General features: G+C 46.1%; 1 long non-coding RNA gene across 4 annotated transcripts in view; it reads right to left on the bottom strand.

Annotated features, from left to right (window-relative positions):
* LOC105485275 (uncharacterized) overlaps positions 1 to 13,739 on the bottom strand; it is a 50,929-nt gene that overhangs the window by 9,131 nt on the left and 28,059 nt on the right. For all 4 annotated transcript variants that reach the window (XR_989441.2, XR_011614569.1, XR_989444.2 and 1 more), the window contains exon 4: positions 328 to 561. This is a non-coding gene — a long non-coding RNA (uncharacterized lncRNA). The remainder of the gene's footprint in view (positions 1 to 327; positions 562 to 13,739) is intronic.

Genomic DNA, 13,739 nt, shown 5'->3' with positions numbered 1-13,739 from the left:
TTGTAAAAGAGTCAAAAAATTAAAAATATTCAAAGTTTATAAAAGTAAAAAAGGTTATAACAAGCAAAGGTGAATGTATTATTGGAAGAAGAAAACTATTTTTGATCAGTGTAGTGCACCAAAGTGTACAGCGTTTGCGAATCTCCAGTACAGCACGGTCACGTCCGAGGCCTTCGCAGCCACTCCCCACCCACTCCGACTCACCCAGAGCAACTTCCAGTCTGCAAGCTCCGTTCGTGGGAAGTGCCCTGGGTAGATGTGCCAGTTTTTATCTTTTATACTGTATTTTCTCTATGTTTAGATATATTTAGATATATAAATGCTTACCATTGTGTTGGAGTTGCCTACAGTGTTCAGGACAGTCACACACTGTGCAGGTTTGTAGCCTAGACGTCAGAGGCTGCACCGCAGAGCCGAGGTGTGCCGCAGGCGCTACCCTCTAGGCTTGTGTCAGTTCACTCTACATCAGGTGTGTTCAATCTCTTGGCTTCCTTGGGCCACATTGGAAGAATTGTCTTGGGCCACACACAAAACACACCAACACTAATGATAGCTGATGAGCTTAAAAAAAAAAAAAAAAAAAAAAAAATACTGCTTTAAGAAAGTTTACGAATTTGTGTTGGGCCACATTCAAAGCTGTCCTGGGCCACATGCGGCCTACATCGGTTGGACAGCCTTGCTCCAGATGTCCACACAGCGATAAAATTGCCTAACAACACACTTCTCAGAAAGTGCCCCGCAGTGAAGTGATGCATGGCTATAGTTTTGGATGCCCACGTTGTAACTAACCTTAAAGAAACTACCTAATTGGTGTGTCATCGAAGAAGATCCACATGTAACTGAAAAGACCATTAAAAGACTTCTCTTACCAACTGTGTATCTGAGCGAATCAAATTATCTTCATCCACTTCCACCAGAAAGAGATCTGAGAATCCACTGACTCCTGCCAAGCCAGGCATGAAAGAGATTGGCAAAGGCATACGCACCAAGACCACTCTTCTCATTAAATGGTTTTTTATTTGGAAAATACCACTTTTAATAAAAATATGTTAGATTCACACAGCATGTATTTAATATTTTAAATTTCTCAGTTTTTGTATTTATTATTGTAAGTATATTAAGAGCGCAAAGTTGCCCAGAGACCAGGCCACTTGAGAACAGCGGCTCCACCCTACCGCGTCCGTGCTGTGAAGCCACCCCACGCCAGAGACAGGCCAGGATTCAGGCAGCTCCTGCTGCACACGTTGGAGAATTACTTCCCCTGGAAGCTGGAGAGCCTTTGGAATGAGATCCAGAAAAGCTGCCACCATCAAGATCACCGCCTCCTCTGTGTGCCTGTTTCAACCCAGCGCCAAAACACCAGCATCCTGTCAGCCCAGAAGCTTTGGCCTGGCTCTCAGAAGGATGCTCGAGCAGCTCCTTGGTGAGAGCCATGGCAGAGAATGGCACCGGGGCCTCCGAGGTGGTGCAGGTGAACTGCACACAGCTGAAGGCGATAAATGATTTTTTGCACGTCAGCCACAAAACCAGATTAAGGAACTTCCGGTTCCAGACAACATGAAGTAGATCCATTTCTCTCTATTCCCCTCACTAAGAACAGCTAGAACTGTATATTATACATCAAACACTCGAGAAAAATCTGTGAAAATGAGAAAAGGCAGACAGGCTAGAGACAGCAGGACCTGAGGAAACATGTAGCATTTTCTTTATCCTCACTGAGGCCTGGAAAGTCCAGCCACCCAGAAACACTAACAGACACAGAGCCAACAAAAGTCCAAAGACAAGCCAGTTCTCTCTCTAGGTCAAAGGAATGGAGCAACTTAGCAAGAAGGAAAACTTTTCGACAACAGTGGCCTCCTCCAGCCAAGCACCAGAGGAAAGGTTGTGGCCCCACCCACACTCCTGACGGGTGGATCAGCGGAGACCTGATGAAGAGTCTGACCTCACCCCCTGCACTCAGAGGGCACCTCCCAACACCCCAGATGTCAGGGCACCTGGTGAGGAACCCAGACTTCTACCCCTAATTGATAGTAATTAGGCAACGCCCTCCTCCCCTGATGGTGTGCTGTCAGAGGAGACCTGCTAAAGCAGAAAGTAAAAATAAGAACATGGTGTAATACTGAAGGTGTTGAGATACAACTAAAAATCACTCATCTGGTGATTCCTCAAAGACCCAGAACCAGAAATACCATTTGAGCCAGCAATCTCATTACTGGGTATATACCCAAAGGAATGTAAATGATTCTATTATAAAGACATACGCATGTGTATGTTCATTGCAGCACTATTCATAATAGCAAAGACATGGAATCAATCCAAGTGCCCATCAATGATAGACTAGACAAAGAAAATGTGGTACATACACACCATGGAATACTATGCAGCCATAAAAAGGATGGGTTCATGTCCTTTGCAGGAACATGGATGAAGCTGGAAGCCATTATCTTCAGCAAACTAACACAGGAACAGAAAACCAAACACCACATGTTCTCACTTATAAGTGGGAGCTGAACAATGAGAGCACATGGACACAGAGAAGGGAACAACACACACTGGGGCCTGTGGTAGGGGCAGAGGGAGGGAGAGCAGAGCATCAAGAAAAATAGTTAACACATTCTGGGCTTAATACCTAGATAATGGGTTGATAGGTGCAACAAACCACCATGGCACACATTTACCCATGTAACAAACCTGCACACACTGCACATCGTACCCCAGAACCAAAAATAAAATAAAAACCACTCATCATACCAAGAATCTGGAAAACCTCAATTAAATGAGAAAAGACAAGCAACAGACACCAACTCTGACGTGGCACAGATGTTGGAACTATCAAACAAGCAATTGTCACAATTACAAACCTGCTGGAAACACATGTGAAAATAGAAAGCATCAGCAAAGAAACAGAAGATATAGCAAAGAACCAAATGGAAACGTTAGAACTGAAAAATATGATAATGCAAATAAAAAAAACCTGCTGGATGGGCTCAACAGAAACATGTAGAAGACAGAGGAAATAGCCAATGAACTTGAGGATGGAACAGTAGAAATTACCCAGTCTGACCAGCAGAAAGAAGACAGGTTTAAAAAAAAAAAAGAACAAAATGCCTCCAGTATCTTGGAAGTAAAACAACGTAATCTTCGTGTTGCTGGAATCCCAGAAACAGAGGAGAATGAGGACAAGGCTCGAAAAGCATCTAAAGAAATAATGGATGAAAATTTCCCAAATTTGGCAAAAATCGTACACTTCAGAATCAAGAACCTAAGCAAAGTACAGACAGGATAAAGCCAAAGCAGAACCCGTATCCCAGCCAAGCTTCAGAAGCTGCAGGCAATGAAGAACTCCCAAAAGCAGCCAGAGAGAAAGGAGGCATCACTCATACGGGGAAAAAAAAAAAAAAATAGAAAAGACAGCAAATTTCTTATCAGAAACCCAACACCAGTCCCAATAGGGCACAAATTCTTCAAGGGCTGAAAGAAAAGAACCATCAGCCCAGAGTACTATATGCATCAAAGATTTCCTTAAGACTTAAGGGAAAATCATGACATTCTCAGATGAAGAAAAATGGAGAAAGTTTATCACACTCAGACCTGCCTTAAAACAATGGAGAGAGGAAGTTCTCTAAACAGAAGGGAAATGATGGAAAAAGGAATCTTTAAAGACCAGGAAGGAAGGAACGCGACAGCAACAAGGGAAATGCTGGTGGAGACAACAGACCTTCCTCCTCTTCCTGAGGGTTTGGAGGTGTTTTTTGTTTGTTGTTTGTTGTTTTGTTGTTGTTGATGTTGTTGTTGTTGTTTGAGATGGAGTTTTACTCTTGTTGCCCAGGCTGGAGTGCAATGGTATGATCTTGGCTCACTGCAACCTCTGCCTCCCAGGTTCAAGTGATTTTCCTGCCCCAGCCTCCCGAGTAGCTGGGATTACAGGTGCCCATCACCATGCCCGGCTAATTTTTGTATTTTTAGTGGAGATGGGGTTTCGCCATGGTGGCCTGGCTGGTCTCAAACTCCTGACCTCAACTGGTCTGCCAACCTCGGCCTCCCAAAGTGCTGGGATTATAGGCATGAGCCACTGCCCCCAGCCTCCTCCTGAGTTTTCTAAATTTCGTTTGGTAATTGGAGCAAAAATAATCATGTTGTGATTCCCAACGTATGTGTAGGAAATTTCAAAATGATTTTAAAAAGGCAGGGGGTGATAATGAACTTACAGAAATGTAAGATTCCTGCAGTTCACTCAAACTGGTAAAATGTCATCACTAAAATAAAATTAAAATAGTTTAAAATTTAAAAAATAAAATAATTCAAAGACTAGACAATTTTAGAAGAGAAAACCCACTGAGGATGAACGCAGTCCCTGGAGTGAAGAATGTGTGCTGGGCATCACCAGCGGGGGATGGAGGCGTGTGCCAGGGCAGCGCTGGCGGCATCTCTCTGCCACCCCGGAGACTCATCAAGGAAAATGGTGCTGTCTCCAATTTACAGGTCAAGACAGATCCAGTGACTTGCAAAGTCCAGCATGCAAAAGCCAGGAAGTGACTGAGTGAGAATTCAAACTCAACACCCACCTTATCTTCTCCCAGTGCTGCATGGCTCCACGGCGCCGCTCTGTGTCCAGCATCCCCCCTTATTCATGGGGACTTACTGCAAGACCCCAGTGGATGCCTGAAGCTGAAGCTCCTTCAGAACCCTGTGCAGGCACACCTCATTTTATTGTACTTTACTGTATTGTACTTTGCACATACTGGGGGGTTTTTTTATTTGTTTTTTACAGATTGAAGACTTGTGACAACCTTGCAGTGAACAAGACTGACAGCTCGATTTTTCCAACAACGGGTGCTCACTTCATGACCCTGGCACATTTTCATAATTCTCACAATATTTAAAACATTTTCATCATTATTCCGTCTGTGATGGTGATCTGTGATCAGTGATCTTTGATGTTACTACTGTAATTGTTTTAAGGTGCCACAAACCGTGCCCATATAAGACAGTGAACTTCATGGAGAAATGTTGTGTGTTCTGACTGTTCCACCAACCAGTCGTTTCCCCACCTCCCTCCTCTTCAGTCCTCTCTATTCCCTGAGACACAAAAATATTGAAATCAGGCCAGTTAAGAACCTTACAATGGCCTCTAAGTGTTCTAGTAAAGGAAAGAGTTGCACATATCTCACTTTAATCAAAAGCTAGAAATGATTAGGCTTAGGGAGGAAGGCATGTCAAATGCTAAGACTGACCAAAAATTAGGCATCTTGCACCAAATAGCCAAGTTATAAATGCAAAGAAAAAATTCTTGAACAGAATTAAAAGTGCTACTCCAGTGAGCACACAAATGGTAAGAAAATGGAACAGCCTTATTGCTGATATGAAGAAAGTATGAGTGATCTGGACAGAGATCAAACCAGCACAACATTCCCTTAAGCCACAGCCTAATCCAGAGCAAGCTCCCAACTCTTCAGTTCTGTGAAGGCTGAGAGAGGTGAGGAAGCTGCAGAAGAAAAGTTGGAAGCTAGCAGGGGTTTAGTTCATGAGGCTGAAAGAAAGAAGCCGTCTCCATAACAAAAAACGTGCAAAGTGAAGCAGCAAGTGCTGATGGAGAAGCTGCAGCAAGTTCTCCAAAAGACCCAGTTGAGGTCCTTGATGAAGGTGGCCACACTAACAACAGATTTTCAGCGTAGAAGAAACAGCCTTCTGTTGCAAGAAGATGCCATCTAGGACTTCATAGCTAGCTAGAGAGGAGGTGTCAGTGCCTTCCTTCAAAGCTACAAAACACAAGCTGACTCTCTTGTGAGGAGCTAATGCAACTGGTGACTTTAAGTTGAAACTAATGCTCATTGACCACTCCAAAAATCCTAAGGCCCTTAAAAATTATGCTAAATCTACTCTACCTATGCTCTATCAATGGAATAACAAAGCCTGGATAACAGCACATCTGTTTACAGCATGGTTTACTGAATACTTTAAGCCCACTGTAGAGACCCACTGCTCAGACAAAAAAATGATTTATTTTAAAATATTTCTGCTCATTAATAGTGCACCTGGTCACCCAAGAGCGCCAATGGAGATGTACAAGGAGATGAATGTTATGTTCATGCCTGCTAACACAACATTCATTCTGCAGCCCATGGATCAAGGAGTCATTTTGACTCAAGTCTTATTTTTTTGGAAATACATTTTGCAAGGCTATAGCTGCCAGAGAGAATGATTCCTCTGATGGATCTGCACAAAGTAAATAGAAAACCTTCTGGAAAGGATGCACCATTCTAGATGCTACTAAGAACACTGGTGAAGTGACATTTGAAACCAAAATGTCAGCATTAACAGGAGTTTGGAAGAAGTTGATCCTAACCTTCATTGGTGACTTTGAGGGGTTAAAGACTTCATTGAAAGAAGGAACTGCAGATGAGGTGGGAAGAGCGAGAGAACGAGAATTGGAAGTGGTGCCTGGAGATGCAGCTGAACTGCTGCACTATCATGAGAAAACGTAAATGGATGAGGAGTTGCTCCTTATGGATAAGTAAAGAAAGTGGGCTCTTGAGATGGAATCTACTGGTGAAGATGCTGTGAACATTGTTGAAATGACAACAAAGCATTTAGAATATTACAATAAACTTAGTTGATAAAGCATTGGCAAGGTTTGAGAGGACTGACTCCAATTTGAAAGTTCTACTGTGGGTAAAATGCTATCAAATAACATTAACATCAATATGGCAACCTTCACCGGCTTATTTTAAGAAATTGCCACAGCTACCTCATCTTTCAGCAATCACCATCCTGGCCAGTCAGCAGCCATCCATATGGAGGCAAGGCTCTCCAACAGCACAGGTGACAGCTTGCCAGAGGTCTGAATGACTGTTAGCGTTTTTTAGCAGTAAAGTATTTTTCAGTTAAGGATTGCACATTGTTTTTAGACAGAATGCTACTGCACACTTAATAGGCTACAGTATAATGTAAACTTTTATATGCACCAGGAAACCAAAAAGTTTGCATGAGTCACTTTATTGCAATATTTTCTTTATTGCAGTGTCTAGAACCGAACCTGCAATATCTCTGAGGTATGCCTGTATGTACTGTTTTTTCCTACACCTGTATGCTCGGGATAAAGTTTAATGTATACATTAGGCACGGTAAGAGATTAACAACAATGACTAATAACAAACTAGAACAATTACAGCAATCTACTGGAATAAAAGTTATGTGAATGTACATGTTCTCTCTCCCCCCAAATATCTTATTGCACTATAGTCACCGGTTTTCAGACCACACTTGGCCTTGGGTAAATGAAAAGCAGAAAGGAAAACTGTGGATGAGAAGGACTATGGTTTAAGTGTAAGAAACTCTCAAAACCCATGTGTGTTTTCTTGTACCAAAATCTGAGGACGGTTTCATGATTTTTGAAGAACCATAGTGATTAGAAGGAAAATAACTGGGAAATCAACTGATTTGTGTCTACTTTGTAATTTCCAGGACAATAGTGCTCAGGGTGCCGCACATTCAGGAGCCACCAAAACCCCTGCTGCTCAGAGCCAGCCCAGAGCCTGGACCCGGCCCTCGGACCCCCGGTCAGCCTGTGTGAAATCTAATGGCATGGTTGAGTCCAGTGCGCAGCTGGGCACCGCGGGGGTTGAGAACTGCCGCTCCAAGGTGATGCCAGACCTTCACCTGAATTCAAAACCCATTTGAAATGTTACTGTGAAAACTAAAGGAAAAGCGAGGGACAGAGCCCCACCGCAAGGTGCTGGCCCCTGCCACAGACCCAGCCCTGTCCTCATCAATTCTCGCTACCATGAGAGTGTCCTGACCTCTTGAAGTCTCACTTTCCTTATCGCAAAATGGGAACAGTCCCACCCTTTCCTGGCGTGGTGAGGATTAAACTAGCGGAGGGGGTTGGACAGTGGTCCTAACCCCCAGAACCTATGAAGGAGGCCGTATCTGGGGAAGGCTTCTCTGCAGATGTAGCTAAGGACCCGGAAAGGAGATTGTCCTAGATGAGGGTGGGCCCTGCATCCAACATCAGGTGTCCTTCTAAGAGACATAGGAAGTGAAAGTGCAGCAGTGTGGGACCGCGAGAAGACCGAGGCAGAGACCAGCACCATGCAGAGCAGGTTAGGGAGCTCCTGGGCCACAGGAGGCTGGAAGGGGCAGGAAGGACCCTCCCTGGCTCGCTGGAGGGAGTGGGGCCCTGAGACGCCTGGGTTTCTGACCTCTGCCCCCAAGACTTTGAGAGAAGGAATTTCTGTTTTAAGCCAATCACCGGGGCAATCTCCAACAGCAGCCCCGGGCGGCTCCCGGCACTGGCGCATGTCTAGGGGGGTCTCAGCGTAAGCGGCTGTGGATGACTAGTAGCCATGCTTCCAGAGACTTCTTCCGAAGCTCCTCCTCCACCTGCCCTCGGTGTGAGAAGCAGCCTTGGAGCCTAGGTTGGGACTAATGAAAATGCAGATTAAACAGCTGCCTCCCTCCAGGCGGGCCTGAAGAGCCCCTTCCCTTGCCTGCGCAGCCATGCCCCTGAGAGCCCAAGCTCCCGGGACCTGGTGCAGGAGGAGCCACCTGTGCAGGGAGACGCGGGGATCGTCCGCCACACCCCAGACGGTCGGCCGGTCGGGGTCTTGCTCGGGGGAGGGCAGCCCCAACCTCCCGGGAATCCAGGGACCTCGCGGCGTGGCCCAGGTTTGCCTCCAAGACGCTGTGTCCTCGGCCCTGCCCAGGGCAGATGGGGTCGGCGTGAGTGGGGCGAGTCCACGGGGCAGGCCGGGGTCTGCGCGGGAGGAAGTGGACAGCAGCGCCCTGGGCCCGCTGGGCCAGGCTGGGGAGGGACAGGGAGGGGGCCCGAGCCCACCGCGCGCCCTCCGGGGACTCCCCACGCGCGGGGCAGGCTCCAGTCAGGCGCCCACGGGAGGCGCCCCTTCTGCCGCCCAGAAAGTGGGAATAAAACAAGACAGGAGAAACAGACCAAACGCTTCACGTGCAGCTTGGGGAGTGGAAAGGAATCGTTCATTTTCCCTCTTCTTAACAGAGGGTGTTTGCAAGTAAGGATGCATCACTCCAAAAGGTTGTATTACTTTCGTAATTAAACAATACATTTGTTAAAAGAATGAGTACTTTTCTATCTAACCGGTCCGGGGAGCGGGATGAAGTCGACCTTATATCCCAGTGGTCTCTGAGGACCGGTGGAGACCACGTGGGGAGCCAGCCCCGGGCAGGTGCCCCCGCAGCCTCACCGATCCTCATCTCAGGATCCTTCTGCAGGATGGTTGTGAACGTCACAAAGGACCAAACACAGGGCCTCGTCTCCAAATGTGTTCAGTACATGGTGGCTGCCACATGCTGGCCGCCCACGGAACAGCCCCAGCGCGCGTGTCCTCGTGGTCACCCACCGCTCTGTGCAGGGGTCGGGGGAGCTTATTAATAAATGCATAGCTGTCCCCTAGGGGTGCACACGGCTAGGGCTGTGGCCCTTCAGCGCCTCCGCCAGTTTCTTAGATGGTGCAGCCCTGCCCGTGCTTCTCTCTCTGTGGAGACCACGTCCCTGTCCTGAAAGCACGGGGAACTCGCACATGCCCTGGCCAAGGAATCACCTCCTCACCCCATGCCAAACCATCGTTTTCCTCCGGCATTTCTTATGCACGCTTTTCTAAGGATTTCTCTCATTGACAATTCAGATTGGATTGACAATCCAATGGCTATGGAGGCCCCCTGCGAACCGTGCCTTTCCTTTTTGTATCTCTTAGGTGCTCAGGCTTCCAAAATAGGGGTTAGAACAAGTGCCCACACTCATCTCTCTGCTTCTAGTGACGAGATCCCTGCATCAGGGCTCACTGAGGCTGCATCAGGGCTCACTGTTCCCAAAATGCCAATGTGCAGACCAGTGAGCATTTCTCAGCCTCCCATTAGAGAAAGCACAAGATGACGCCCCCTGCCTGTACCTAGGATTCTGACATAAGCAAAAATCTCACTAAATTAACTCTCCAGGGATGCGGTGGTAATCCCGTAATCTGAAGAACAATCAGACTCTGCCACTGCTGGCTGCGAACCAAGAGAAAACGTTGTATGGGCAAGCTGCCCTGGAGGGTTGTCCTTACATTACAGAATCCCAAAAGATGGAAAACAGATTTGGGAAAGTACCAGCGATGTGTCTCATTACCGGCTCTGAAAGGGACTCGACCCTGGGTAATCAGCCAGGAAGTAAACCAGAAGGGAAATAGCTGTTACCACAGTGAGGTCTCAGCTCCTGCCTCTTCCTTGTCTGGCGCTCTGAAGAGCCAGGCAAAATTGGCCTAGTAGCCCCTGCCTTCTGAACCAATGGTTCAAGAAAAAAAAAAAAAAAAAGTTTAAATTCCTCCAACTTCTGAGCAAAAAGACTTATGTAAAAAGTCTGTTCTGTTGTTCACGACGCGTGCTTCTCACCTCCCCTGACAGGCTGTCAACATGAGCTTTGCTTTCCTGGGGGGAGATTTGAACCCCTAGCCCTGAGTCTGCAGGTTCCAGTTGTTTCCAGGAGATGGTTGCGATGACATCATAAACAGTATCCTGTGAGTTGGTCATCTAGACTTCTGGGTTTTTTTAAATTATGGTAAAAAACACATACATTAAAATTTACCATTTTAACCATTTTTCAGGGTCCAGTGCTATGGCATTACGTACATGCACATTGTTGTATAAGATCTCTAGAACTCTTTCATCTCCCAAAATTGAAACTCTGCACCCAGTAAAGGACATCTCACTTCCCCAACTCCAGCCCCCCTCCCCCCCACCCCCCCTCCCACCCACCCCCACCCTCACCCTCCACAGCCTCTGGCTTCAGTTGTCATTGTTAGCCATCAGTAAGGATCTAATTAAAGAATGCAGAAAGACAGAAAATTCTGACCCAGGGAATTGGGGGCTGTGAAAATGAACAGAGGTCCCTCATCTGGAGGGAATGTGCATAGCCACATCAGGCCTGCCCAGGGTCTCTGTGGGGAAATTAGTAGCAAATTCTACAAAGACACTGAGATCACGGCCCCTGTGCTGGAAGCAGGTGCATCTCCCTTTGACTCAAAAGCCTCTTTTCCCAGTGAGTTTGTCTTTCATGACTGCTGCTGCTGGCCTCCCCTACAAAAGCTCATGTTTTCATTCAATCAAGTTGCTGTCTCCCAAGTAAGTTTAGGACTTGCTAGCATTATTTGCTTCTGTGTGTGGGATCAATTCCTTGTCACTCATAGGCTCAACTTTTAAGTTTTGACATTTGGATAATGCAGCTGCACAAACCTCTGTTCCCTGACTGGGACGCCCAGGGCTGCAGTTGAGGGGCAGGAGGTCAGAGCACGGTTCAGAGTCAGTGCCTGTCAGGGACACTGAGGGTCCCACACACTCCGTAGCTAACACTGTGATGTTTCTAGAATATCAACTTTGGAGGTACACGATACAGTTTTGTATTCTTTTCACATGCCAAGAACTAAACAACCATATTCATTACGTGGTTCTCCTATCAAGCAGTGGCTACTTTTCATCAAGAAATTCACAAAGTGATCAAACATGGGGGCAAGGTCACTCCTCAAGGGAGAGAGTGCCTGGGTGAGCACCCGGCACTAAGCTGAGATGGAAGGTGTTCACAGAGGGCTGGGCATGCAGCTGTGAGGGGGGCCGGGCAAAGCCCCACACACTGAAGCTTAGAAACTCGGCTGCACCAGGCCCTTCTCCTGTCCCTGTGCTGTGATGTGTCTGATGAGGGTAATGAGAGCAGTATTCGCCTGAGCCTGTGAACACCTCCTCCACCAGACGTGGGTGTGGTGGTGTCAGATCCAGGCGGGGCTCCGAGTTGTCTCCACCGGATGCCCCCGAGGCTCCCCAAATCACATCTGCCAGCTCTCCAGAAAGAGGACGCCGGCAAGGCAGGTTCAGAGCAGTTGCCGAGCCTTGAACAGCCTCTGCTGGACGGACGCCGCTCCGGGGAGGCTTCACGCAATGCCCTCCGCTGGCCCAGCCACCCTCTCATCAGTCATCAGGAGCCGTGGGGAAATCACTCTGAGCCCCGAGGCAGGAGCTGCCGGCAATTGCCTGTGATTGATAGCACTAAATATGAAACCGCATGTACCTCATCCATGCAGCATGGAATCAGAGGCATATTGTTAGTGGGGGAGATGAATAGAACTTGAGATAACCTCGGCAAATTAGGCATATGTTAGCGTTAAGCTTTGTCAGTAAGCAGGCTATAAATTACAGACAGATTGTAACTCCATAAACTCTCCTAATGAATTGGATGACAGTGGTAATTCAATGCGAACACAGCAGCTTAACCCTTTTAAGCAGTCAGCCCCAGGCCTCCAGGATGCACCCAGCCAAAAGGCCCTGTCAAAGTCTGTCTTTAATATCTCCCAAGAGAGCATTCGCAGCAAGATAAAATAACTCCTTAATATTTTCTGCATATCAAAAACAAAAGTTCGAGATCCTATAGGCAATTACATTATTTCCTAGTACATTCCTTTTTGAGTTTTTCTCCCCAGCACATAATTTTTATTACAGTTCTTTTTTCCTTAAAACGATCACACTAAATGCAAGGAAGGCAGAAGCCCCAGCAGGCCCCGCAGCTCTGGGCGATTACTGAGCACATCGGGGGGTATCCTGCACTCTCAGACTAAAGGCTCAGAGACTTTCACCAGAAGGAGAGGCGGTCTTTCCATACAAATGCACTACCTGCGGCGTCTTGTTGCAATAATGAAGTGGAATTTATAAATAAAAATAAGGTGCCGAGACAGACCCTGTGCGATTTCCGGCCATTACTGACAGAGGAACGACGTCAGTGACAGCTAAACTGAGGCTGTGAAGCTGTTTCATAATTTGCTGTATATTTTAGTAAAAGTTGCATGTAGAAATAACTGACAAATCAATGTTGATCAAAAGAAAACCTTAAATTCAAATGGGAAAATTAAAGGTAATCTGTCATTATTTAAAATGTGTTGACATAGTAAAAAGCATTCTTTAGTTCCTATTCAAAAGGAAGTAACACAAAATAGCACCAATGGGTATAATTATTGTATATCAGGTACAGCTACTGGTACTCATGTTACAAAACTAAGAATTTTAAAAATAAATTACCCTTATCTAGGTGTATTTTCTCTTCTACAGAACACAATTCTCTTTTACTATAGATGTTAAAGGAAACATGTTCTTTACTTCTTTTATCGTGGTGTTAACCGTAGCCATCTCTTTCTTCATAGACCCACGGCACGTAATTCCAACCAGACATTCAACCCCTGCAGATTTGATGTGAGCAGATCCACGGTATCATTTTCTATGGTTCTAGTAGAAGGTGTTTGTTCACAGAGCATTTCTATAGAGCCCAACTGTCTCGTATTTACAGTAGCGGGTCGGGGGGTGGGGAATGAATAACAACTGTAACTATTTTACATATTCTGTGTGATAATTTGCTGTATATTTAGTAAAAGTTGCATGTAGAAATAACTTAGAAATATACAGCAAATTAGGAAACAATGTAACTATTTTACATATTCTAGTTATGCCTTTAGTCTGATGATCTTCCAGGACTACAGAGGACAATGTTGGAATATTATTGTCTGTTTCAGCGGCTCATGCACTGCAATCACTAAGGAATCTGAATAATTCACCTTAAAAAATCTAATCTGAAAAACAATGTATGTACTTGTCCTTTGCCACTCAGATAGGAAACGGATGAACTCTCAACTATCAAACATCCATCACTTTTGCCAGGCCAAATACATCCTTTTGTTAAGGTCAAGTGCATA

Source organism: Macaca nemestrina, chromosome 16 (assembly GCF_043159975.1).
Source record: "Macaca nemestrina isolate mMacNem1 chromosome 16, mMacNem.hap1, whole genome shotgun sequence".
NCBI lineage: Eukaryota > Metazoa > Chordata > Mammalia > Primates > Cercopithecidae > Macaca > Macaca nemestrina.
This window is presented reverse-complemented; position numbering and strand designations above follow the sequence as displayed.